The sequence below is a fragment of the Rattus norvegicus genome, chromosome 2 (genome assembly GCF_036323735.1).
Source record: "Rattus norvegicus strain BN/NHsdMcwi chromosome 2, GRCr8, whole genome shotgun sequence".
Taxonomy (NCBI): domain Eukaryota; kingdom Metazoa; phylum Chordata; class Mammalia; order Rodentia; family Muridae; genus Rattus; species Rattus norvegicus.
The window spans coordinates 241,867,943-241,894,515 of NC_086020.1; the positions used below are offsets into that span (position 1 = coordinate 241,867,943).

General features: G+C 36.8%; 1 long non-coding RNA gene across 2 annotated transcripts in view; it reads right to left on the reverse strand.

Annotated features, from left to right (window-relative positions):
* Positions 1–1,296: 1,296 nt before the first annotated feature.
* The window catches only part of LOC102548042 (uncharacterized), a 37,782-nt gene continuing 12,505 nt past the window's right edge, over positions 1,297–26,573 (reverse strand). The window contains exons 3-9 of one of the 2 annotated variants that reach the window (XR_591401.3): positions 21,628–21,777; positions 17,857–17,969; positions 15,798–16,082; positions 12,827–12,984; positions 5,317–5,403; positions 2,916–2,941; positions 1,297–1,384 (exon numbers count right to left, since the gene is read on the reverse strand). This is a non-coding gene — a long non-coding RNA (uncharacterized LOC102548042). Of the gene's footprint in view, positions 1,385–2,915; positions 2,942–5,316; positions 5,404–12,127; positions 12,390–12,826; positions 12,985–15,797; positions 16,083–17,856; positions 17,970–21,627; positions 21,778–26,573 lie in introns of those variants that run through there. The other variant, XR_005501400.2, reaches the window with a different exon arrangement.

Genomic DNA, 26,573 nt, shown 5'->3' on the forward strand with positions numbered 1-26,573 from the left:
GTTGAACTGGTTTCCCAGGTAACAGATGGTTACTGAGAGACAGGTGGTTGTAAACCATCTTGAATGCCATTCTACTCAAGAATGTGGCAACAGGAATGAGAAATCCAGGCAGTAGGCTCTATGGAGCCATCGTTGTAGGGAACAGAAACTGAACAGTCCAGGGAGTCATGAACTACAAGCATTCCTTATAGATCGCTAACAGATTCACACCACTGTCATCATGAAATCTAAAAATGAAATCATTGCTGTATTAAAATCTCTCTCTCAGTCATTTTCCCCCTCTGTGTGAATCCACTCATTATTCTTAGTTCTGCCTTGAAATGAATCAGAAATAGCAAAAGGCCAAACATATTTTCTTCTTTATACAAAATGTCTGAGCTGAGACAAGACAGCAAGTACTGATGGAAGGTGTCTGGAAAAGAACACTCACTCATAGTTGAAATTTTCTCTACAACATCACCTCACAAGGAAAGGGACACCTGAGCATATCAGAAGGTGGCCTTTGCAAAACAAGCTGTTTTCTTCGTACTGTTGGATCTACACATTTAGACCTTTCAAGAAATGTGTTACTTGTATAAACAAAATTCTTCTGCAAGATAGCTGTCTCAAAAATGACTGTCATTGTCCAAATGGGAAGTGCATGAAGGAAAACAGAAAGCTATGAGTAATTCCTCATTGTTACAAAAGACGACGCAGGGAAACAGGAAGGCTGGAGGCATGGCCACTTGTCTCGGGCTCTGAAAGCCACTCAAACAATTTCTGTTCACTCTCCCCAAATTTAAAGTCATTTTCTTTAATAGAAAAGGATGGCAAGGACGTTTGCAGAGACCTGAGTTTTTACTGTCATCTCTACATAGTAACATTACATGGTTTTTACCTGGAAATAGGCACATTTCTTCTTCATTATCTTGGTTTTGCTTTCCTTGCAAGTATATGTTTGTTCATTTTATTTTCCCATTGTTTGTCTTGTTAAACATTTTGCCCAACAGGTATTTTTCTTGTCACATTTTCTTGTGAAGTTTTATTACTCTTGAGTTTGCCCTTTTTAAATATGTATTGACTTCTACAGTTTGCAAACAGATCTTTTAAAAAACTAACCTCCCTGGAAACATATCGAAATCTCACTGAATGTCCACATTGATTTAATAGTTCTGCATAATTCTCAACAAGATTTTTCAGGATTTCTGTTTCTTACCATTCTATTATTTTCTAGAAATTTTCATCATAGGTTGAGAGTACAACCCATTTTCTTCTTGTAGAATGTGACTATCATAAATTGGGGAAAAGTTGAATAAATTTACCATTTTGGTTTCTTTCTTTCATGTCATTTCTTCAGACTTTTTCTGCATATGGTTTGGTAGTTTTCTGCTTTTAAATTTTCCACCTATGAATCACAGTTGAAAAATCACAGTCAATATGCTTGTATCAATTTTGTCATTTACTCTTTTCCTACTCTAATATTGAATCCTTCGTTCTCCAAATTAAAACACTCACTTGGCCATTCTCTTAAGATATCGTTTTATCAGACTCCTTTTTAAGGCTCTCATGGTCTCTGATTTTGAAAAGTGGTTCACTGTGCTGTTTGTAATTTTATCAGATTATGTTTAGAGACTCTTAAATAGAATTTTACTTGAGAATGAATTATAGTTTTAGTTTTGTCCAAATACATTAAATAACAATTAATATATCAGGAATGATTGATGCATTGTTTTTTGCATACAGGCACACAAATCTTCCAAACAAAATATAGTTGCTCGGTGTGCTTAATTATGTAAATACTAATTAGTTTCTTCTACAGTGAGGACTAGACTGGGGCTTTATCTAATAGCTGTAATTTTAGTTATCCTCAGATGTGCAGATCATTGTTCAATCTTTTATGAACAAATCTATTTAACAAAACACAAAATACTCTGATGTAAAAGAAAGTATGTTGGGGCTGTAACATTTGTCCCCTTCCAGTTCAGAACAAGCAGATCTGCTTCAAGGATCCTCAGACTGAGGCTGACATCTGGGTTCTCCTTCCTCCTCCAATTCACAGAAGTTAGATGATGGGATTCCTAGAACTCTATGATCCTCTAAGCCAATCTCATAATTCAGTTCCCCTGCATGTGTATATGTTATTCACAGTTCTCCTGATAAGTGTTTAATCACGACAGAGACAGTATCTACTCCATGCAGTGCCACTTTAATATCCTATTAGGATCCTGGTTTTCAGACTCTTGATTTTAATTTTTGAGAGACTTTAGATCTGGAAAACGAAGACTCCAAAAATTCACATTTCACTGCTGGTCTTTGTTAAGAAGTTTTGATATCATCTATGATTATGTAATTTTACATATTTCCATATTGTTGTATTTTTATTTAAAGAATACATTTCTTCTGATGCCCTTAATATAGGCATTTTAATTTAAGACCCAATCAAAATAGCTCACTTTGCTCAAATGCCTGTATAATTAGTTAACTGCTACTAGATTAATTCATCAGACCAGTTTCATTAATTCACAATGCCTAATCTATCAAATACATCGTATATATATTTTCTCCCTGTACACAGAATTTATTCATTAAAATACCCCATGTTTCATATTCCTGAATACTGGAATGCTGATTTTGTTGTTAGATGATATTGAATTGTACATCGACAGGCGATGAATGAGCACACCAGTATTTATTTCAACATTGACGTCTTCCCATCAGAAAACACGTCATGAAGAGTAGATGTCTTTTGAAATATTGTGATTCAAAGAAAAAAGAATAAGGCTAATCCATCATCAACCATAGATTACAATAACAATTTTCAACAGATTTAGCTCAATAGTTGTTTACCTTTTGCATAAACCACAACCATAAGTAAAAGATGGTGGAGTAATTAAAAATACAGTTTAAGAATATGGATTTAAAATCAGAGAGTTTACCTTGTTCAATTTATGAAGAATAAACCCTAGCACAAAACAAAAGAGACCAGAATTAGTCAAATGAAAGCACAGTAATTACAAAAACTACAGCAAAGCCTTAGGGACAAATCACCTACAATTGTATCAATGGCTTCCGCCCACTGCTAGTTCTTTCTCTACCCGTACATCAGCAATCAGCCATAGCCTTTTCTATTGGTGTAAGGATACTATTTAACCTCTAAAACACGCATGAAAAATCCAGGTTCTTAGGAAAATAGATTTTACTTAGAAAATCATTTCCCCTTGCTCTTAATGGTAAAACACTTGCATTCGATGTATCAGCCAGCTTATATATTAGAGAAAACTATACTACCAGCCATCTTATATGTTAGAGAAAATCTTTTTAAATTTTTGGATAGATAGTGTTCTAAATCAGTAAAATTATATATTCTGAATTTAAGGACTAGGTATTTTGCAAAGATCAAAAATTTTTATGTTTTTATTTTACTTGATTTGAGATACTTTTGTGTATAGAGCATTTCCTTATTTTCCTTACTATGTAATATGAAACAAAAGCTTCTGAAGATTGAGTTTGGTCCTTACAAAGGAATGGTGCCTACATCACTGGCCTATATCAAAACGTCAGTTTCATAGCTTGGCTTCTGAGGGGGACATCATCACACTTGTTTACTTGGTTGATTTTAAATTTAAAATGGTAGTGTGTTGCACTGGAAAATATGAATCAAAAGCAAACCATTTCTGGGAACCCAGAGAGGAAAAAAAAACCACATTGCTACATAACAAACATAGAAGTTTAGTAGAACGATATACACTCTTCAAACATTATTTGGAAGATTACATACTGGTATTCACTCAGTAAAAGATGTTTAGTGATGCCTAGTATAGACCAAACAATGATTTATACATGTGAGACGAGAAAAGAAGAACAAAAAAAGATGTTTTTTAATGTTTAAATTATAATCAAGGGAGACGAGAGCTCACGAGCATGAGAAATAAATAAGTTTTCAACAGGATGTAGGGCAGTGGTAAAGTTTATGGGAGTTGCAAAAGGAGAGTAGAGTAAGGATAGATTTACAGAAAGAAAAAATTGTTTTAAATACTTTAAAAGTAGGGACTCAAATTGATTTGCCTCTCAGGGAAGACATTCAATGAAGCTTAATGACATTGAATGAAATGGGAAGCAGCTCTTGGATTTGCTCAGGCCTCAAGTAAGTGATATAAATGAGTCTCAGTAGAAGAATGTGTGTGTGTGGGGGGGTGTTGTTGTGTTCACCCAGGCATGAGGAAAGAGACCAGCAGAACCCTATAGACCGTTGTAAGGAATCTGCACTTGTGTGTACAAGTCTATATAGAACTGGATTGACTTCAACTGTGAAGGTTGTTCACGTAACAGTTAGCTTCCCTTCTTCTTTTACAACAGCCTCTCCAGCTTTGCTAACGTAGTCATGGCTACCGTGAGACCATAGTCCCCTTGGTTGTAGTGTTCTCTAACATCAGGCCCCAGCTGTAAATGTTAAAGTACAAGCATCCCAGAGGACCCATCAAGACTTCCCAGTCCCTTGCAACCTCAGTATATACTCGTGTTATTGCATACTACCTACATGCTCCATGGTCTTTGCTATATAGACTAGAACAAGTTGATCCTATGGTGTACAGAACTTTCTGCTACCTCTTGAAATCCTAGGCAAGTCAGATTCCCTCCCTCTGTTCAGAGTCTCAGAAAGCTATCCTCCATGCTAACTCAAGCTATCCTCATGCTAACTCATGCTATCCTCCATGCTAACTCAAGCTATCCTCATGCTAACATGAAGTCATACATGCCAGCTGTCTTTCCAACGTTTCCACGTCAACTCATTTTTCCTCATTCGATCCTCTCTTCAGGTTTTGGAAGGCAAGGTTCTCTCCATCCATGAGCCCCTCATTCTCCATCTAGTATGATGCACATTTACTAATGCTTTTTTCCTTCTCACGCACATCGTGGCTCAATCCTATTGGCCCAAGTGGCCCTGAGGCTCTCTACCAACAAAGCTCACTCTGAAGGACCACTTGCTCTTTTCTGAAAACAACATGTGGCTTATAGATCAGCTGTAGTATTTGTACTACTGTAATGGAGAAGCTTGTCAATTCCATTCATAAAATCCATGACTCTTTTATATTGATACACATAGAAATAAGATCTGATTTCACTGAATGTCATCCTTGTATATGGTTATTAGCAACACTGTAGCCATTTTGGGTTTTGCTGAGTTATCCAGAGGGCCATGACAAAGTGACAAAGGCATCAGACATCATAGTGAAAAAAATGGGGAATAAGTAAGGGCTACAGAAATAGCTTAGAAATTAATCCAGCTTTAAATTCTTGCAGAGGACCCAACACTCAAACTGTAGCTCAAAAACTAACCGTGACTCTGGTTCTAGGCGATCCAAAATCCTTTTTGCCCTCCATGTAATATTGACTGTAGACATGGTACACGTTCAATCTTGAAGTCTGTCATTCATGAAAGTAAAGTAAAAATAAGTAAACCTTTAAAATAGACTCTTAACATCTGAAAAGCTAAATTACCTAAAGGATACTTCATATTTAAAAAATCACATGAGGTAATGAATGTTGATTATTTCTTAATCCAATCTAAGTTGATGACCTATCTGTCAACAATAACATCTTGATTGGTAAGAAGATCAAGGTTCCTAGGTTCCCTCATTACGTTATTCCCTCTGCATAAATACAGTGTTCGTTTACCAACACTGCCACCCTCATTCCCCATCTTTTCTCCCATCCTCAGCTTAAATCCAAAATTTAAACAATCAGATATCAATTACTATAAATGAGTGTAAATATTTTAAGCTACTAGATTAGTCCTATAATCCATTTTAAAACAGCAATCAGCCTGGTAATACAGTACTTACGGTTGTCTCTCAGTCTCCATCAAACTCTACATTTGATGGATATTCACACAGTGCAAACTGAATCTGATTGTTGCTTTGTTCTACTCTGTGTATCTGATGATTTTAGTCCACTTCAACACATTAAATAATGAGGCTAAAATAACATAATATGTAATTCAACATTTAAATTCCTGTCATATTCATTAATAGATCATCATGGCTTGTGCTCAGTGTATGCTATTTTTCTTAGTTTGGCTTCAGATTACTGAGTTATGTAAATACTTTTTGTGCATTCATTTATACCACGGAGGTTAAGCCCATGCTTGTATGGATACACATGCTACAGATTTCCAAAATTGAGGTTGTTATGCATGTCAGTGAATATTCATTTAGTGCTTAAATATATAAAGCAAGGCTCAGAATTATCATACCATAAAAGTAACCTGATTGGACAGTCAAGTTTCATATCTAATATCTTATACTTTTATGTATTTGGAACTGGATATTTCAAAACATCAAAATCTGCTATCTCAGTTAATGAATTTGGGTCTGCAGACAACAGCACAGTAAGCAAAATGCCTATTGTATGAGCATAAAAATTTGAATTTGAACCTCCAACATCTGCATAAAATCCAGGAGCAGTGGCACATGCCCACAGTTTCAGTAGTGACAGTCTAGTCTAAATGGTGGTCTACAAGCACAATAAGAGACACTGTCTAAATATTAAGGTGGGAAGTAATGTAGTATGGTTATCAGCCCCTGACATCTTATGTAAAGCAAGATACTCAGCAAATACACGAACACAAATAATGAAACAATAGAACTGATTTAGTATCATTAAAATGCTCGGTATAGAACATTGCATCAACTGAAGCTCTGATAACGTCACATTATCTGTGAAGGCAGAACTGGGCGCAAACAAGCTATAGCCCTTTCTTTGTCTGAGGTATTTCTGCCTTTTCTTCATTGTCATTTTAACATCACTGCTGAAACCGTGTAAATGTAGGATTAATTTTTAAATGCACTATTCATTTTTATTCCATGCATGTGTTCACCTGCTTGTGTGTATGTGCATATGCTATGTGTGCTCTTGTTGTACAAAGAGACCAGAAGACAACCCCTGGAGTTGTAGTAATAGTCAGGTGGGAGCCTGATATGTTCTATGGGATCCACAATATGGGAACCACAATCTGGCCTTCTGCAAGAATAGTGACTGTCCTTAACTTGGGAGCCTGCCTTTAAAGTTTTTATTATGTTTTCCTAATGTATTGGTCTTATAGCTCTACCAAAGAAAATTGTGAAATTCAGGAAACTACTCCTCTCCTAAACAAAACAAAAACAACTAATAATTTAAGCGATCGTTTACAGCAACTGTATTCAACATGTCACTCCATTTTAAGACATCATGGGAAAACGAGCTTGAGTTAGACAGTTTTAACATCTCAGGTCCTCAAATTCCCAATCCTGACGCGCTCCATATATCTTTGGGATGAGAGCAAAATACTGACTTTGCACTTAATGTGTGTATTTAGGCATTATTACATTGATTCAATACTCTCGGACGTTGATGTTTTCAAAACACAATTATATTTTGTATACCCTATGAGCTTATCTTTGTTGAGAAGAAAGATCGTTTTCTAAGACTCCACAAGGCCTAAATTAGACACAAGAACAGTGAGCAGTGGTAGTCAACACTGTGTGAGTTTTCATGGAACCTTTTCGCCTCAGTCCATGGATTTATTTGCCTAATTATTCCCAAGATGTCCTGGTTTGAAATTCACTTTCTACTAATCATTGTTTATTAGGGATCAGGAAGTGCTGACCTTGTAAGCTCTCACGAGACCCTTTCCTTATTACTAAAACATGGCCATTTCCCTGGTCCTCCACAGAGGAGGCTAAATTTACCAGATTCCCAAGTGCAACTGTGAAATAAGTAAACAAAACAATAAAAAAAAAAAAAACCAAAAAACTAGGACTCTGCACATCTTCAAGTATGTCTGCCACTGTATGATGTGAACCTGCCCTGAATTGGTAACAGAGATGGGATTTTAAAGTGCAGGTAGTTTTCTATCCATAACTGAAAATTCTAGTAATGAAGTTTTGGAAACTTTTTAAATAAAAAACAATATAAAATAAGTATATGTCAAGTATGAAAGTATATTAATAAAATTACAATGTTACTTTTATACCAAGGTGTGCTATTAAATAATATAGAAGTTACTATTCACAGTTATTGTTATATTGCATAATGCATTTAATATGATAACCAACATTATCAAGAATATCACTAAGTGATGAACCAAAAAGAGTATTTAAGTTTTGGCTGTATAAAACAAAGAATTATTTTGATGTCCTCAGAGGGACAGAGAGAGCTGGATAATAGAGGTTTTATGGGTCTTTAGAGCAGTTTGTAGTTGAAAACTTATACATCTTTTCCTTCTGGAATTTTCCATATGTATCCTTGAACTACCAAACTACAGATAAAAAGGAAAGACTGTATTGATCATTGTACCGAAAGAAAGTTCTGTGTGTAAATGTCACTTTATATTAGTCGATTTGTTTGATGTTCAGGAACACAGTTGTATAAATATTTTGTATTGTAATCTACAGTTCACATGTGTATGCCAATAGATGATGTTTAAAAGCTTTAAATGCTATATGTAGATTGCTAATTGTTTAAGTGAAGTAAAGGGCTTGGTGTTATATTTCATCCATCTGGCTAACGCTGCTGGGCGGACACTACACAGTGACATAAAATATTCTTGTCTTTAAAGAGCCAGAACACGTTGTTAATAGAGCCTATAATGAATGTATGTAATTGACCACCACAACTATTTCCATCGATATGATAAAATACTGACAAAATTAACACGAGGGAGGAAATATTTATTTTATTTCATAATTCCAGGTTACAGCCCATTACTTCAGGATATCAAGGCCGAAGAAATTAGAAGCAACTGGTTACATTATTTCCATAACCAAAATCTGTGAGAAATAAACTGATGTCTCGTACATGGTCTACACTTATACCATCTGAACTTCTGTGACCAGGGAATGCTGCCACCCACAGTGGACTGTGTCTTCCCATATCAATTAAAGGCAGCAATTCAGACAATGCTTTCAAGATCTGCCCACAGTTAGTAGACTATTCCTTACTCCTCTCTTCTCAGGTGATTCTTAACTGAAAGGTTGACATTAAATTATCAGAAACACTTATACAAAGATGGAAAACATATACTCTTCTTCGGATAATTAAAAATTTGGCGAATATAGCATTTACTTATAAATAAATAGAATGAAATGTACGTATATTTAATAAAATATGTTATGTACCTAGACTGTCATATTATGTGTAAATTATACAATGTTTTGGGTGTTTTTCTTAAAGTAGGTATTGGTGAACAATGCATCTTATCCTTTAATGTTAGTCTTAATTTAAAAACTATTTTGTTTTATGGACAGCATGAGACTTTGTAATAAACAAAAGCTATTAAAGCAATGAAAATTGGTAAAGAATTTGAGAATAACCCTGGTGCGAAATTACCAAATATACAACCCAGAATCAACTAACGCATGGGCTTTAAATAATGCTAAATATTATATAGTATACAAGTGTTTAATTTTAACATTGGTTGCTATGGTTAATTTATCATGCCCAATTGATAAATTAGTCCTCATTATGGGCACTATGATTAAGATAAAATGCAAGATAAGCAGATGCCTGGCTTCTGATGGTTCCACTAGAGAGGTTTTATTTTGTTAAACTTTCCAGAAATTTTATAAGAAAATTACCATGTGCTCCATCTCACAGAGCTGTGCAGGGCTCAATGCTATCTGCTGTTTCCAAAAGCCATAAGATATGCATCATTTCCCACATGGATAAATAGAGACAAGCGAATGGATGAATTATATCTTTATTATTTATTAATACCTATTAAAATAGAAAATAATAAACTGGAGGATGATTAAAAATGTAAACAATATAGCATAAAATGTTCTTTACATATTAATTTAACAGTAATGCAAAAGAAATGACGTGTGATTGTGAAGTTCTAATGTTGAATACCACCCTGACTCTCCCAATTCTTTTTTTTTTTTCTCGGAGCTGGGGACCAAACCCAGGGCCTTGTGCTTGCTAGGCAAGCGCTCTACCACTGAGATAAATCCCCAACCCCGACTCTCCCAATTCTTAATCTAAGAATATTAAATGTCTCCATGTACTGTGACCCCAGGGAGTCAAGGGCAACCCATGTTATAGAAACTTGAATTTGCACACTATTTTGGTTTGTCACACACAATTTGTGTTACGTTGGTTTCGTAATCCTACCACTTTGGAACATAGTTTCCTCATTGATGAGAACAGAATAATAAAATAGTTAGCAGGACATAATATTTATCTTATTAGAAATGGCCTTTCAACACAAAATGAGTGCAGTGGTGTTCAGCGTTTGCTTATGTTGCCGAGAGTAAGTCAGGGACATTCTGCAAATCTTGGTAGACGATATGACTTTTTAAAAAAGTGCCTTTATCAATAATTCATGAAATGTCTCATAGTATGCAAATTGTTTGTTAGAATAGTGTGTTTGGCTGTGCAAACTCCTACAAGGAGAAAAGCAGGGTCAAAAGGATGGGGACTTTTTGTTCCTGGAAAACCTTTCTGATGTTCTTTCTTAAACGTTGCACAAGAAGAGAGAAGGTGATACCAGTGCCGCCCACCTTCTCTTTAGCAGACAAAAATGGCAACTCACGGTTTATTGAAAGTTAACTGCTTTGACTCAGAATAATTAAAATTTTCAAGAAATCACTTGACAACCGATTCCACTTTTGGCTATTATGATCTGTATCATTACATGGTATATAGAAAAATAGTTTTATACTGCTGTCTAGTTTTACATAGCTTCTGACAGAAGTCACTCCAGTTTGAGTCAGATTAGGCAAGAAAAGTGAGTTGAGTAATTTTCAGTGTGCTGTGCCATAATTCATAGTAGCTTGTTTTGAAGTCTGCGTTGTAATGTTACTACAGTGCTATTTAAATGAAAACATGTTTGATTAAGGAGTTTCAGGACACAGAGACACAGCCATCACCCTACTTCTAATAAAGTATTATGACTACTTTTATTCTCACCTACCAGTTTGTTTTTTACTCAATGTATATTATTCATAGATGACCTCAAATCAGGTGATACAAGGAGAGGAAAGCTGAAATTATTGACTTACAAAGACAATGGCAGTGGAAAAATGGGTATTGTAGCAATGCTTAATTCTTTAAAATGATTAAAGCAACCCTGTCCTTCGAACTCTGAAGTGCACACAAGCCATCAGCCCTAAATATCAGGATGTGCTGAGCTTATGCAAAGTCAGTCAGTACCTGCTGCTTCACACCACAGGCAGTGTAGCCATCCCTACCCCCCACACTCTGTTATCACCTCGTTCATTACTCCTTCATCACACTTACTAGTTCCACAATTTTAACTCATTATATCTGTTTCTCCCACAAGACGCCTAATCCTGGAGGTCAGGTCTTTCCATGGCTTATCTGGCTTCAGTAGCTGGCATGAAGCTTCACTGTAAAATGAGTAAATGGTGAGTGGATGACTGGCCACAGAGACAGGATAGAGATGCTGATAAGTACAGCTTGGAGAGTAGTATATCTATTCCTTTGTCTGAGACTAAAGCAAAAATTCTGGGGGGACATATGGTGAGAACTCTAGTCATTGATAGCATTTTTTTCGCTTACTATAAACTATTTTTGTGTATTTGTAGTTTTATATTTCTCTTTTATTATTCCTTGTGCAAAATAAAATTAGATCATAACAAGTCAACAAATTGAAATATCTTTTTTATTGTGGCCTACTAAAATGATCAGACTTAACTAGTGCTTTATTTTTACTTTTTTAATGGAGTGACTCTTTTGACTTACCTCCAGGCTAACGTTTTTGAATATGCAAATGCATTAAGGTTTCAATTCTAAGACCAGAGGATGGCCTGTATTGTTTGAAAACTGAATAGGAAAATCTAGTTTATGGTTTCACTATAGTCACTGATACAAAATAAAATGAATACTTACAGACATTCAGGGCTTAACTATATTTATCTGTTTTTATATAGTGTTTTTTTTTTAATGTTGGTAATGACCTTGGCATAAACTGAAGGAAAAAATCTTCTAGAATGACCTGAAAATATCATGCAAGCTTGTCTGAAATATCATTTCAGAAATATGTTTCTTTTGTAAGGTATTTTAAACAGCAGACAGATTTCGGGGCATATAGTTTAAAGTAACTTCAGAGTCATAACGAAGCCTTAATGTGCTTTTATTATTCAAGCTTTACAAGTAGTTCAGGGAGAGCTCGATGGTATTATCACCACTGTTGAGAAAAACATGCCAACATGCCGCACTTTACCAGGACAGCAGGAACCCCTGCCAGCAGGGCTGTTAGATGTGAGGCTCCCCATCGCTCCATTCAGCTAACAAGCTGCTTTACAGGGGCTCCTAATGTCTGCCTTGCATCAGGCCAGTTCTATCCTGTCGACTTTTCAGGCATATTGCAGAGAGCTCTTCCTCAGTTTTCAGAACTCCTTTCTATTCTCCTGAGAAACCAATAGGTAGTAAACTGCAAGGCTTTAGCATCAAACCTCTTACATACTTAAGCATGAGCCCATGGTGAGTAAACATATCTGGCATTCCTTTGAGAGCATATAATAAATCTTAGATCTTATTCAGTATCCACCTTGAATGCTGCCCCTATAATCCCCCCATCATAATACAAAAAAAATCCTTATTTTAAAAAATAGGTCTTTGAAATTACTTGATTACATGGTGATTATTGCCTGGTCAGGTACACTTTGTTTTCTGTCTACAGTTTTTGCTGATGAGTGCTGTTCAGTGTTTGACGTCGGTGACCACCTTTCTGTTTAAGTCTTGGGTCTGTGGTTTCCCTTCCTGAGGAGGTGTGCGAGGCTGAAATGCCTTATTTGCTGGCTGAGTAGTTCTGAAATGTAAAGCACAGTCCTTAATATTAATATACCTGAAAGTGACACCAGCCATCCATGCCTCTGATTGATACTGCTGAGGTGTTCTCTCCTCCAGAATAGTGCACTGTTGCCTTCCCATTCTTTCTGAACGTTGTCTTCGCAAGACTATTGTGAATAAATATCGCTGCAAATCAATGTTATTGGGTGAGATCTGGAAAAAGATACCCACAGTCAGTCATCTCACTTTTAGTGGGACACACGCATACAGGATAAATAAAGTTGATACCAACTTATGAATTACTTTATTGAAGGATCACATGAAACCAACAATTTTTGTGCACCATAATGACAATGTTAATGTATTCACGTTTCATTACAAATTCCCAACAGTCGTAAAAGCTCTGCTTGACCTATCAAACTACCATCATGGAGGGAAGATGCAGAGTCCTTGAGGTTATCATCAATGATAAGATCAGGAAATATTGGAAGAGTGTTGGTTTGCATCACAACTTTACAAAGAATGTGGCAATATTCACAGTGTCAAAGTTTACTACACATTTAATATGGTCCAATCATGAACACTCACCGCTCACTGAATTGCTCTGGTATTTGGTGTCCAGAAATCAAGTCCGTTTAAGTAGAAAAAGCATATGTGTGTGTGTGTGTGTGTGTGTGTGTGTGTATGTGTGTGTGTGTGTGTCTGTGTGGGTGTGTGTCTGTGTGTGTTTGTCTGTGTGTGTGTGTGTTGTGTCTATCTGTGGTGTGTGTGAGATATGTGTGTGTTGTGTCTATCTGTCTGTGTTGTGTTTGTGTGTTGTGTGTGTGTGTTGTGTCTATCTGTCTGTGGTGTGTGTGTGAGATATGTGCGTGTGTGTGTTGTGTCTATCTGTGGTGTGTGTGTGTGATATGTGTGTATGTGTGTGTGTGGTGTGTGTGGTGTGTGTGTGTGTGTGTGTGTGTGTGTGTGCAAAGAGGAGGAAATATTTTCAACTTAAGTACACAGATCCTGTAATTTTATTTTCACAATAGTTTGGAGGGGTGGTAACTAGATACTCCCATGTAAAGTTTGTTGGGGTTTTCGTTGGAAGGGAGGGTTTGTTTGTTTGTCTAAGAATATGGTATGAAGGACAGCATCTATCATACGCTCAAAACAATAATGTACAACTATATCAGACCAATCCACCTGAGTGTACTTATCCACGAAGGGGAAATATGGACGTGTGAGTGCTGAACTTAGCTTCATTAATACACTTTGGGCTTTCAAGCAAACAAAACACAGTCAAGAACCACTGAACCGCCACTCAGAAAGGGTCTCCTTAATAATGAAATTCATGACCTGAACAGATTAATAAAGGAACAGTAATTTGGCAGGTAAAATAAATTAATTTTGCATAGAAATAGCAGTGTGCTTCAGGTAGGCTAATCTATCTTATGGTCCAGCCAATATTTCACACTATGATGACATGTATCCATTTTATATTCCAGTGCTGTACTCAATACAGCGAGTGTTACACTCATTCATCATCTGCTACCATAATTGTACTTCCCAATTATGCCCCCTTGGTGGGGGTCTTTGTAAGAGAAATAATGGCAATAGACACCAGAGCTTTAATTAAAGAGCAAAATATATGAGTGCCCAGCTGAAGAAACACTGTGTACCTTGAATTCTAATGGGAATTTGGTGAAGACATGCTATTAATTAATTTTTTTGTCATAGATTGTTTATAATCTTTAGGTTATTGGGATATTCTGAATAAGTTAATCGCTTACCTTTGAATGTTACTGGAAGGAGTGAGGTGTGGCATTAGAAGTGAGAGGAGTAAAGAAATAATGAAAATTAATTTTACCTCCTTCCTCATATAACAGTAACCCAGTTGAAAACGTAAGTGAAGGCTGTCTATCTGGGGGTTCCTATAGCTACGCTAAGACCTCTTAACAGTATCCTCTTATCACAGGAGGACGGTCTTACCTTCTACTTCCAATGGGTTCATTGCTATGCAGTACAGACCCCTCTGGAAGGTCGTGCTCACTTCCCAGCTGAAGAAAGTAAAGAATAAAGAGACCTGCTCTCTTGCCTAGGGTTATAATATAAGTTAGCGGCAAAACGCATATTAAAATCCAGGTCTCCAGAGTCCCAGTGTTTTAATTAGCTTAATAATCCATGCTAACTTTCATGATTGTTAGGGCTTAGGTTTTGGTATTCTTAGCGTTGTTCTCAACACCTATGAAAAATGGCTGCCCTTCAAAAGGTTAATGTGAACTATGAGTTACACCAATTATGCAAAGCCTAATCTTTGCTACTTATCCACCTCCAGGGGGATTGTTGCAGTGTGAGCATGGTTCCTCATTCTGTACTCAAACGAACTTTGCTGACTTCTTTGAGAATTTTCCTTTCATAGTACTAACAATGAAACAATGAATTGAATGTTTCCACATACAAACTTAAAATGAAGTAGTAATAATTGTAAAAACTGTAATAAAAAACTTAATGTTCACTGGCTTGTAGACACTTGCATCCTTAATACAAAATGGAAGAGGTATTAGTTCTGTGGTTTGTTTTTTTTTTGTTTTGTTTTGTTTTGGTTTGGTTTTTTTTTGTTTTGTTTTGTTTTTGCAAAAGAATTATAGCATATGACTTTTTTATTTCTAAGGTCAATTTGAAAATGATTATTTTATATTACTTGAATAATCAATTATTGGATTTATCAAAATTATTCATATATATATATATATATAGTTTTTTCTCAGATCCATTTTTTACTTACTTATAATTCATACTGCAAATCAGGTCTATGCCTGTATTAGTTTATTCACATAATTATTTGGTTACTGTTGAGTCGGTTAAGGAGATTAAAATCAGGAAATGATTTTAAGTAGCATAATTAAACTTTTAGAATGCCTACTGTACATGGACTTTAGATGTAGTGTTGAAGTGTTTCTCTTGAGATGTATTTTAATGAAACTCGGTGTTGAAGTTTGGATGGTCATGCCAAGGATAGTTGGGGACCACAGTAGAATACAAACCTTTACTGAATTTCTACTCAGGAGGAGAGCTGGAAACCAAGGCAATAAGAAGTGTTTAGTACACAATGATAAGTCCACAGAATACCAAGTGTGAAGGCATGCACGAGTGTGATTCTTCCAAACTAGATGCCCTGGAATTTTCACTTGTTGGGTTCAGGCCTGTGGCTCATATTAAGGTCTTGGTGTACCCAATGTGTTTCAGGCATTGCTCGACTTTCTCTGCACCTCGGCAGTTACATCTGAGAACAGAACTTCAAAAAACCAGTAGAAATGATGATACTATAGCTATTAAACAAACAAACAAACAAAAAAACATTGTTTAATCTGCAATCCAGTAATCTCAACTCTACAAGTTATGAATAAAAATCTCAGCTAAGGGTTGGGGATTTAGCTCAGTGGTAGAGCGCTTGCCTAGCAAGCGTAAGGCCCTGGGTTCGGTCCCCAGCTCCGGAAAAAAAAAAGAAAAACGAAAAGAAAAAAAGAAAAGAAAAATCTCAGCTAAAGCTTTGAATGCGAGCATTGCAGACTGTAAGCTCCTTTACCACTCTTGGCGTAGTTGTATAAATTTCTTTTTATTGGTATTTAACAAATTGCCATCATTTTGCAACTAACAATGCAAAAATTTTATAATTTGTAAGGTCATACATTCAGAGTCACAAGTCCACAAATATGTGTTTAGGTTTCTACAAGGACAAAATATAGTGGGAGCTGAAATTTCATTTGCCAAATTCTTTCACTTCCAAAGTGTTTATTATTTGGTCTATTTTATAGAACTGAGGCCTATGTTTCCTTTTTCCACCTTCACTATGCCATGGAGATATATCATATATATATATATATATATATCATATATGGTATATATATATATATATGATAGAATTTACATATAGAGTCTCTTGCCTTGTGGTCAAATTAATCTATACTTCAAGCAGAATCATTTTCAAATATTAGCTCCTTGATTCGTGATTTTGTTCTTTATGCCCAGAAAGACTTAAATTATTAAATGGTGTCCATTCACATGATCTCCTAGTTTTAGGATTCACTGGTGTGAGACATTTATTGCATATGAAAATCCCTCTGTGCATCTAATACCAAAAATCTTGGGAGGTGGGTAAAGTATTACATCACTGGGTCAAATGGAGCTGTTAGAATTCTGGTTGACACAGAGTCTCAACCTTTGTTTGTCTCCCTTGACCCAAACGTCCAATAAGTGAAAATCTTAGTTAAGTTAGACCCTAAAATAACATTGAGATTTAACACTTGAGCCCATTATTTAATTCATAAATGTTTAAATCAAACATTTATCACAATGTCATCATTAACTAACTAAATTAATGAGGTGAAATTATACCAAGGATTGGAGAATTACATACTAGAGAAGACACTGAGGGAATTGGGTCATCTAAGCAAATACAGAAGAACACATCCTACTTTGAAGGTATATAATTTTCAAATACTAAATCAGCAAACACAATACTTCTTCAAGCCAAATAGACACAAGCTTTAATCTTGACTGTAGCCTCATGTTAATCACATGATCTTATAATGACATATTACTTGAATTAAAGATGGTGCTTGAAAGTGAGTTCAAGGTTATATGTCTAAATAAATATGTGAAAGATAGTTATTAACTGAAAGAAATAGGACATTTAAATGCTAATGAATATTGCTAGCTTTAATTCTTGACATTTTTATGATGTTTCTATTCAAAATTTGTTCATTTTCTACTGAAAATTTGCTCCAAAACTGTTAAAATACTGGCACATATGTCCTGTTACATAAGACTAGAATAATTCATTTGATTTTATACAAATTGGTTTATCAATCATTGCCCTTTCAAATTTAAATTTATCTTAGCATTAGTTCTGTACTGTTGCTCTAATCTTACATGGAATATAACTGTCAGATATGAGTTACCTTTAGATTTAATTCCATATCATTATTTTTACTAGTGAAACAAAGGTATCAGTGGGAAAATTGCTATACACCTTTGGAATCTATACTCCCACAGCTAACTGACCACTTGAAATATTTTTTTCAGTTGAAGACAACTACTTACGTATGTTATCAATCAGAGAAACTGAGCTAGAAGCTTCACCCTGTGAACCAGTTCTCACAGTGCTGGAAGGTTCTTAGATCATTTAGGAGTAGAGAAGTCACCACCATTATAGCCTAAAAGAGGGAACAGATACCCATACAGTAGTGGCACAAATGTTATGGAGGAAAATAACACATTTTAATTGGACTTAAGTCCCATTCCATGAGACAGAACCTATAGCGGACACCACAAAATTGGCCAAGCACCTGAAACTTAGGTAATGGATCCTAATGGAAAACCTACAGCTATTATTGTGTTAAAGGAATCTAGCAGCAAAACAATTACTAATGACATCCTGTTCTAGCCATAGAACAGTTTGCCATTCATTCTTCACAAAGAAGCATCTTCTTGCACTACACAGAAATGAACACAACCTCAAACTGTTCAATGTGCAGGAATTCTCCAAGATACAGCCAGAACTCCGAGACAGCGCCATCGTGCATGTACACAACCTTTGCAGGTCCAAACCAGACAAATTCCAGCACAAAGAGAAGGAAGTGGACCTAAGAAAGCCTCCCCTCTCACCAAGAGGCTATTCAAAAAGAGGCTGCTAAGAAAGAGAAAATTAGTTATTTTCAATGGCATGTCATTGAGTATGCCAACGACATTCCAGGATGGGCACCAAGCTCAGAAGTAGTTTGCCTACACAAAACGAGATCAATGATTTTATATGTGTTTTTTTCTTGTTTTATCTAGTCTTTTCTTTTCTGTCTTGTTGATATTTGTTGTTGTTTGTTTGAGATAAATAGATTATAGATAATAGGTAACAGATAAATCATAGATAGTGGATAAAAGATGATAGATAGATAGATAGATAGATAGATAGATAGATAGATAGATAGATAGATAGACAGACAGACAGGCAGACATGTAGGTAGGATAGATTGACAGACAGACAGATGGACAAATGGATGGACAAAGAGAAATACAGGCAGGCAGACAGACAGGCAGACAGACAGACAGACAGAATATAAAGTTAGGTAGGGATTGAGAAGGATTTGTTAGAAGCTGGAGTACTAGAAAATAGGATCAAAATACATTGTCATTTGATAGAGTTTATGAATGAAAGTATCTGGTACAAAAAAAAATCCTTTCTAGTGAGTGGTAAGGCTTTCAGATCTTTCCCCAGAGTGAGATATGCTCAGTAAACTGTCACCTGTCAATTTGTAATTTGCTCCATGAAAGGCACTATTTCTGTCCTTCCAGGTCAATTTCTGTGCAAAATCTCAGTTATAGATAAAAGTCAAGAGCCATCTGCATGGCCTATCCCTGCACTTCCTCTTTGGAAGAAAACAGCTACCAACACATGGATACACATATTCCTAAGAGATTAAGAAGCACCTTTACCTTATAAGGTATCAAATTTCATATACCATAAATGTCATTTATCATTTACAATATATGTCCCTATATGTACCTATAAAATATATTGTTTATACTCACTATTGTCTGAAATTTATATTACTAATGACGTGATACAAGTAATGCATAAAAATCTCAGCTAAATCTTTGGGTGCAAGCACAGCAGACGGTAGGTCCTCTACCATTCTTGACATTGTTACTTTTCATTTGGTTTAATACATTTAAAAACTATTTGAGAGTTTTAGTCATGCATACCACACACCTTAATCAAACCCACCACACTGTCTTTTTCCTCCAGTTCCTCCTGACTTTTCCTCCCAATACCATGGGCTTTACTCCTACTCCATTTAGCCTGTAGAGTTTTCAGCCTATTTGTATGTAGGATGTGGTAGCCTCTGTCTGGATCGCAGCCCTGAAGAAAAGTTACTCTTGCTCAGTTGGCACCCATCAATTGCCAGTAGCTCTTCAGCTAATTGTTGGATTAGAGACCCACCACGTCCATGCTGGGATCTCAGCTGGCTTAATCTTGCACAGGATTTAAGCATGTTGTTAAAGTCACTATGGGGACATCTGTGTTGTAGCCCTTACAAATACTTCCTGCCAATATAGGCTTTTACAATCTTTTGTTCCCACTTCCTAAATGATCCCTGAGGTTGGGATGAGGGCAGATATAGATGGTCCTCCTTAAGCTGAGCACAACAGAGTCTTTCATTCTCTTCACGTTAACCATTTATCCATACATCGGTCACCACATGCTGTGGTAAGAAACATCTCTGAGGCAGACTGAAATATGTCTTAATCTTTGGGAATGAATATAGAATAGGGATTTTTCTGACACCACTTTTTAATTCACATTTTGGTTGTGTATTTTCTAGTCTTCAGATGTAGGGGAATTGGGGTTTTTGTTTGTTTGTTTTCACTTGTTATTGGTTCTTTGAGAGTTACACATCATACAGTCCAATCTCTCTCATCTGCCCTTCTGCTCATACTCACCCTCCACCCTTGAAAACTCTCCCACTAACAGAGAAAAAAAGAATTTGTTGAAGCTGTAATATGTTATAGTGTGTCCCACAGTACACCCTTTTGTCCTTACTTCTTTGCTTAAAAATATTTATTCCAACGGACTGGTGATCATCTCAGGCTAGCTCCCTATCTGGACCCCATGGTGCTTGTGAAGTTCTGTGGCCAACCCATCCAAGTGGCCTCTTGCAAGGGTCTTCAGTCTCAGGTTCACCCCAGCCCGGGCCATAGGTTCCAAATAGTGTAAAACCATGCACGCTCACAGTGGAGTAACTACGGTATTTTATAGTATACGAATCAGACGAATATGAAAATGCCCAATAGTCCAAAGGGTTTGGATTGTTTGTTGTGGAGGAAAAATCTTCAAAATATTAGATACTTCTATTATCATGGTCAATTAAAGATTTCTGTATATGCTTGCATGTGGCTAAAATGCACCAGGAAGAACATGTATGTTGAAGAAGTGCTATTCACGTTTTAGTGCTGATTGAACACAAGATCACCAGACCTGTCAAGGGAGGACTGGATCCACTGCTCTTGGGAGTATCAGGGTTTCTCACGTTGTCATGAATTGCAATAAAAGCCAGTCTTTAAGCAATTTAAATGAAATTAGTTTATGCACTTAGGCCAAGTGGCAGCCCACTGTGGAAAGGGAAACAGGTCAGTTTCCAGCTGCCACGCCATAGGGTGACAGTGCAGACAAGGAACCAGAAACTATAAGACAGCCACCTGAGTCAAGACAGACACTGTCAGGCTGCTGTCAGGGGAGACACTCCAGCGCTGACCTCATCGTGCAAGTCAAGTTTGCAGGTCAAATGTTGACTGTTGCTTTCTGCTCTGTCATTTGTCTACTCCATGGGCACATTTTCTGAGTGCAGTTACCTCACATTTAATGAAAACAGACTTTGAAATAGGAAAATGTAATGACATTGGGTTGTGTGAGCTTTCTGTGGAACAGAATACTGTCAAAGGAGAATGCCCTGAGGAAGAGAGACCTGGGATGAAACTGTTAAGACAATATTTGACTTCTGTGCGAATTTGCCTAGTTCAGGACCTTGGATTGCCCAAGAGATGACAACTCAGTGGTAACCAGCGAAAGCTGTGTCACAAGAGCCCTGCCGCAGACCCCAAGCTCCCACTGTGACTTCTCAGCAAAGCTTAACCTAAAACAAAGAAAACAAATTCCCATGAAAGCCCAGTGAAAGGTCACAGAAAGGAGAGGCAGAACTCATTAATTTTTTTTCCAGGCCTGAGGGTTCATTCTTTAAAATGTGTGCCACACTGGCACGTGCTGTTCATGGAGTGGGGGGTTCCTTTGTTTGAAAGCTTACCCTCTCCAGGTTGCCTTACCCAGCGCTGGCTGCCCTTCAGCTTCGTGCCCTAGGGTTAGCTCAAGCCGCCTCGCAAATTCAAAACCTGGAGACTTCCAGGTTCAGCCCAGGTGTGTCAGCCTCTTGAGACTTGACTCCTTAAATAATTTTATGCTGGTTAATTATTCACCTAAAATAGAAGAGAGTACAAACAATAAAACCCACACCATCACCTTACTAGGCAAATTCTTTTGTTTTTGATAGCTACAACATTTACATTGAACATATGGGAGGGTTTTCTATTTGGGAAGAATCCCAGTAGATTATTATCCCTGATATTTGTATGTCGGTTCAGGCATTAGAGTCAGGCAATGATTTGGAAGTGCTTACACACCTAAGTTTGGACTTTGTTTTGCTTCTCTGGTAACTTTGTCTTCTTCCTCTGCTTTTCTCCCTGTCTATGTCTCCCCTCTCTGCTTCCTCCTTCTTTCTCCTGTGTGTTTGTGTGGTTTATACCTGTTCACTTGCAGAGTTCAGAGAAGGGTGTCTGAGGTTCTGTTCTCCCACTCTCTGCTTTACCTCCTGGGGACAGGAGCTTCCTCTGCATTAGACCATGGTAACCAGGTCCAGTCTATTCTCCTGCCTTAGCCTCTGACAGCACAGGGGTTAGAGGTGTGGGTGACTGTAGGGTTTTATAGGTGGGTTCTGAAAATCGAATTTCCAAGTCTACTTTTCGTGTTTTCTACCAAGTAGAGAAGAAAGTGTCGAAGAAAAGTTGGAGGAGGAAGAGCATCTGGGGCAGAGGGAGGTATAGTAGGTTAAGTATGGTAACTTCTGATTTTTTCCCACTCTGTATAAATTTTCTTAGGTTCAAGGTAGAGAAAATAATATGTTCTGATCTTGGAAGAGAATAGGTCAGAGTAGGGGTTAAAAGCGGTATTTGGTTGTTGTTTTGGATAATTGTGTGGGGGTTTTTTGTAGCAATTTTTCCATTAAAACGAAAACCCATTTGAAAATAATAAAATGATGATAAACACCTGCTCAAGGCATCCACGGATAGTAGCCTTACCTACACGTGGAGTCTATGTAACAGATACAAGCACGTGAAATTAAAATGAATGGAGTGGAGGAGTAAAAACATCTTTTAGAAAATATTCCGTTCTACTTATCAGTGGTATTAAAAACTTTTGAATGCTATTAAAATTTGTCCTTGTGATGTGATTAATATTACAGTATCATTGTGAAAATACTGACTCAGAATGTTGGAATGATTTCCAAGTCTGCTTGTAAGCCGTGTTTATTGAGACATTGTTGGCGGGCTCGATGACTGTCATCGTTGGCAAAGTCAAGTGGTAGAAATTCATCGATCCAACTGGAAGAAGTGCAGATTGCCTGCGTTTCTGAACTCTTGAGATTCATATTTCATGCTTATGCAATAATAATGCAAATATTTTATAGATTTCTGACTGGGAGGATTTGTGTTTAGCTCATTTCCATCAACTATTCTTTCAAGAAAATGACTTATTTTAAGTTTTGTCAAATATTTTATTTTTCTAACTCTGTGCATCTGAATGTTGGTTCTTACAAGTACATACGTGCCAATTAGTACCAAAGGAGGGTATGCGCTTCCGTGAGTTAAATGGTGTTCTCAGTGAGCAGCCAGTGAGTGCAGAGCTCTGAATTCCAGGTTGCTCTATGAGCAGTATGAACTCTCAATCATTGATCAATTTCTCCAGCCCCATAGTCTCATATGTTTTCATGTAATATGCATTTTATTGTGAAGATCCATCATCAAGTTATATCATTAGACGTACATTGTAAAGCAAGAGCTGTAGACCTTTTCGTTAGGAGCATTCTTTTCATCTTTTAGTCCATTGAAAGAGGAATACATTTCTCTGCAGAGTATGGGGTTCTATAAACAGCAACTGTTTCATAACTTCCCATTAAAATGTGAGAATTCTGAAGTCTGAAAAGTTTATTTTGTAAAGGAAAGATACAAATTATTTTCAGTGTATTATCACAAGAGAAGTAAGACATCTCTTGTTGGCATGCAAGATTTATTTTCACACTAATCCTCATTAAACATTTGTAGGATTTTCAACATAGATAATGCATTGTCTCTATGTTCATCTTCATAAACTGCAATCTCTCGAATACGCTGACAAATAATGAAGTAGGAATGGTACCTGAGTGCACAGCTTCTTCTTTGCTGAGCATATAGTAGTCAATATAATAGTCAATATAGTGGTCAATTTCACAGCTCAGAAAACGTTTGCCTAGAGATTTCTCTCTGCATCATTGGTGTACTTGCCATGCTTTTTCAAAACTATGATATATTTGTATACACACACACACACACACACACACACACACACACACACACACACGCACAAGGTGTAGAGCTAGTATATAGGGTACTTTTTACATAGCCTTGACCCAACTTCTTCCAATGCTGTCACTGCCCAAACATAATAAATTTGTCCAAACTAAGAAGTTAACAATGATTCAGCTCTCAAGGAAATCAGAAGATCTTTATGGATGCCCTGCTGCTTGTTTATCCTCAATGTTGCCTTCTCTGCCCTGACTGCACCCCCTAATTTCTAAGTGCTCCTCATTTCACACTTTACGTTCCCTGACCTGTTACCTGTGCTAGTTTCCATTCTTTGTGATCTTGATAATTTTGAAGAACAGTTTCCTTTCAGATGGTTCTTTTAGTTTATCCATTTTTTATGGATTGGTGGAAGAAGATCAGAAAGAAGTATTCCTTTTCTCCTCCAGAAATTATTATCCCTGATTGCTCAACTAGATCATCTATTTCTGAGAAATTTCTTTACCACAGTTATTGTTAGCTCATTTAAATTATAAGATAGCCATCAAATCTGGTTCACATTTGAGGGAAGGAAGATAGCTTTCTTTGAATGTAAGAAATGTGGGAAGGTAATTTGGGCTTGGTAATGGCTTCCTAAAATGTCTTTGTTATTCAAATCATGTTGTGTTGCTGAATCTTTGGAGGATTTGTGATAACTGAAAGGAGATGTCTTCATGGTAAATGTATTTCACTCTGAGAGTGGATCAAAATGAACTACAACGCAGACAAATTAGACTCTATTCATCCCACATTTGACTCCTTAATTTGAACATAGCTGGATTAGATTATTTCCAAAGGAAAATGAGCAAGAGAAGAGAAATGAGGCAGGGTGAAGGATGATGATCCTGTTCTCAGAGTTCTGTGAAAGCAGCATCTAAGATTTCTCCATGCAAGAAAGAGACTCACCAGATACATTATTGCCACATAAGACAGGAATATTCCTACCCTCAACCCATGGCAGAAGAATACCTAGAGACCCTTTCCACTATGGTAACATATGGAAATTAGTATTAAAAATTAAGCTGAATGGTGAGAAAAGACTGACATGGTTTTTAAAAAGCATTTGAGTTTTATGAACGGTTGCCATTATGAAGCTCGTCCCTCTGACATCAGTGTGACAGTGGTGTCACATCATATAGATGTAAAGTCTGTCTGTGCAAGACTGGATGGATACTGGTCCACTTCTTACACAATATTCATGCTGTGCTTTTCAGTCAGGCTATGGAATTTCTATTATCAGTGTGCTGTTGCTCTGAGCAGGCATTTCCCAAGACCCAGTAGAGATGGACACACAGGACTAGGGAAGAGAGGATAACTGATGCTGATGAGAATTAGTTAGTGCTAGAGTGTGAGAGACTGAGATTTCCATCTGCCATCACTGTTCACTAACCAAATTGCATTGTTGTATTCACTGAAATTTTATAAAATTTGCTTTTAATCATCTAGTACATAAAGATGGATGCCTTATGGGATTGTTTCAAGCAATAAGTGAGATTCCATAGGCCAAGTGATCGGCAAGACACAGAGAGTTGATTCTTTTTTTGCCTTGGGTCATTGAGTGTTGATCGTGGTGATGCTTCTGATTATTCTGAATCCCAAATTCAACAGAATCACAATAAATGAGGCAAATGCATTCGTAACCTTCAATAGTAAAGAAGAGTTAGGGTACATAACATTTTTTGCGGTTAATCTTAACTATCCAATTAGTTAGATTTGCCTAGAAATAAGTACAATGTCCCCAGGTGTGTCATCGATGATGCTTTCCCAGGGATATTAACTAAGACTTGTGTGGAATGTGTGCAGCCCCATCCCTCATGCTGCGGTCCTGTGGGACTCAAAAGGCAAGAAAGACAGATAATATTCCCTTCCCCTGATTGTCCATATTCTCACCTATCATGATGAAACCCCTCAAAACAGGACTTCAAATAAATGTATCCTCAAAGTGAATAACACTGGGAAAAGAGAGTGAACAAGATAATGAAGATAGCCATTCAACCTAGACAATACATAAAAAGAGAAATGTGGGGTGTTAACAACCAGCACACAGAGGTTAAGGCAGAAGATCAAGAGTTCAACATCACCCTAAGATACATAATAAGTTTCAGGTAAACCTTGGCAAGATAAATCTCTATCTCAGAAAACAAGCAAACAAAACAAACATAAAGAAGTCATATATATTTGTTTTATAAAGGGCACAGAAGGGGCTAGGCAGATGAGTCACTGGTTAAGAGCTGTGGTTGCTGTTCCAGAGGACCTAGGTTCAGTTCCCAGCACTCATGTGTTAGAGCAAAACTATGTGTAACTCCAGTCCCATGGGATCAAATACCTTTACCTGATCTCCACATGTGCCAGGCATGCATGTGGTGCACACATATCCATGAAGGCACAACGCTCTTACACAGATAAATCAAAAAAGAATAATATTAAAGATAAATTGGACAGTTTCTTCAAACAAAATTTAGCTAGTGTGTACCCATGACTGAACATCCTTTTGGAGACAGCTCATGAACAGCCCTGATAGCTTAGACATATCTTGAAAATTTTGTTAAAGAACTAGTAATATTAGAATGGGGAACAACTCTATTTCATAGCCAAAATGATTATTTTACTTTAAATAT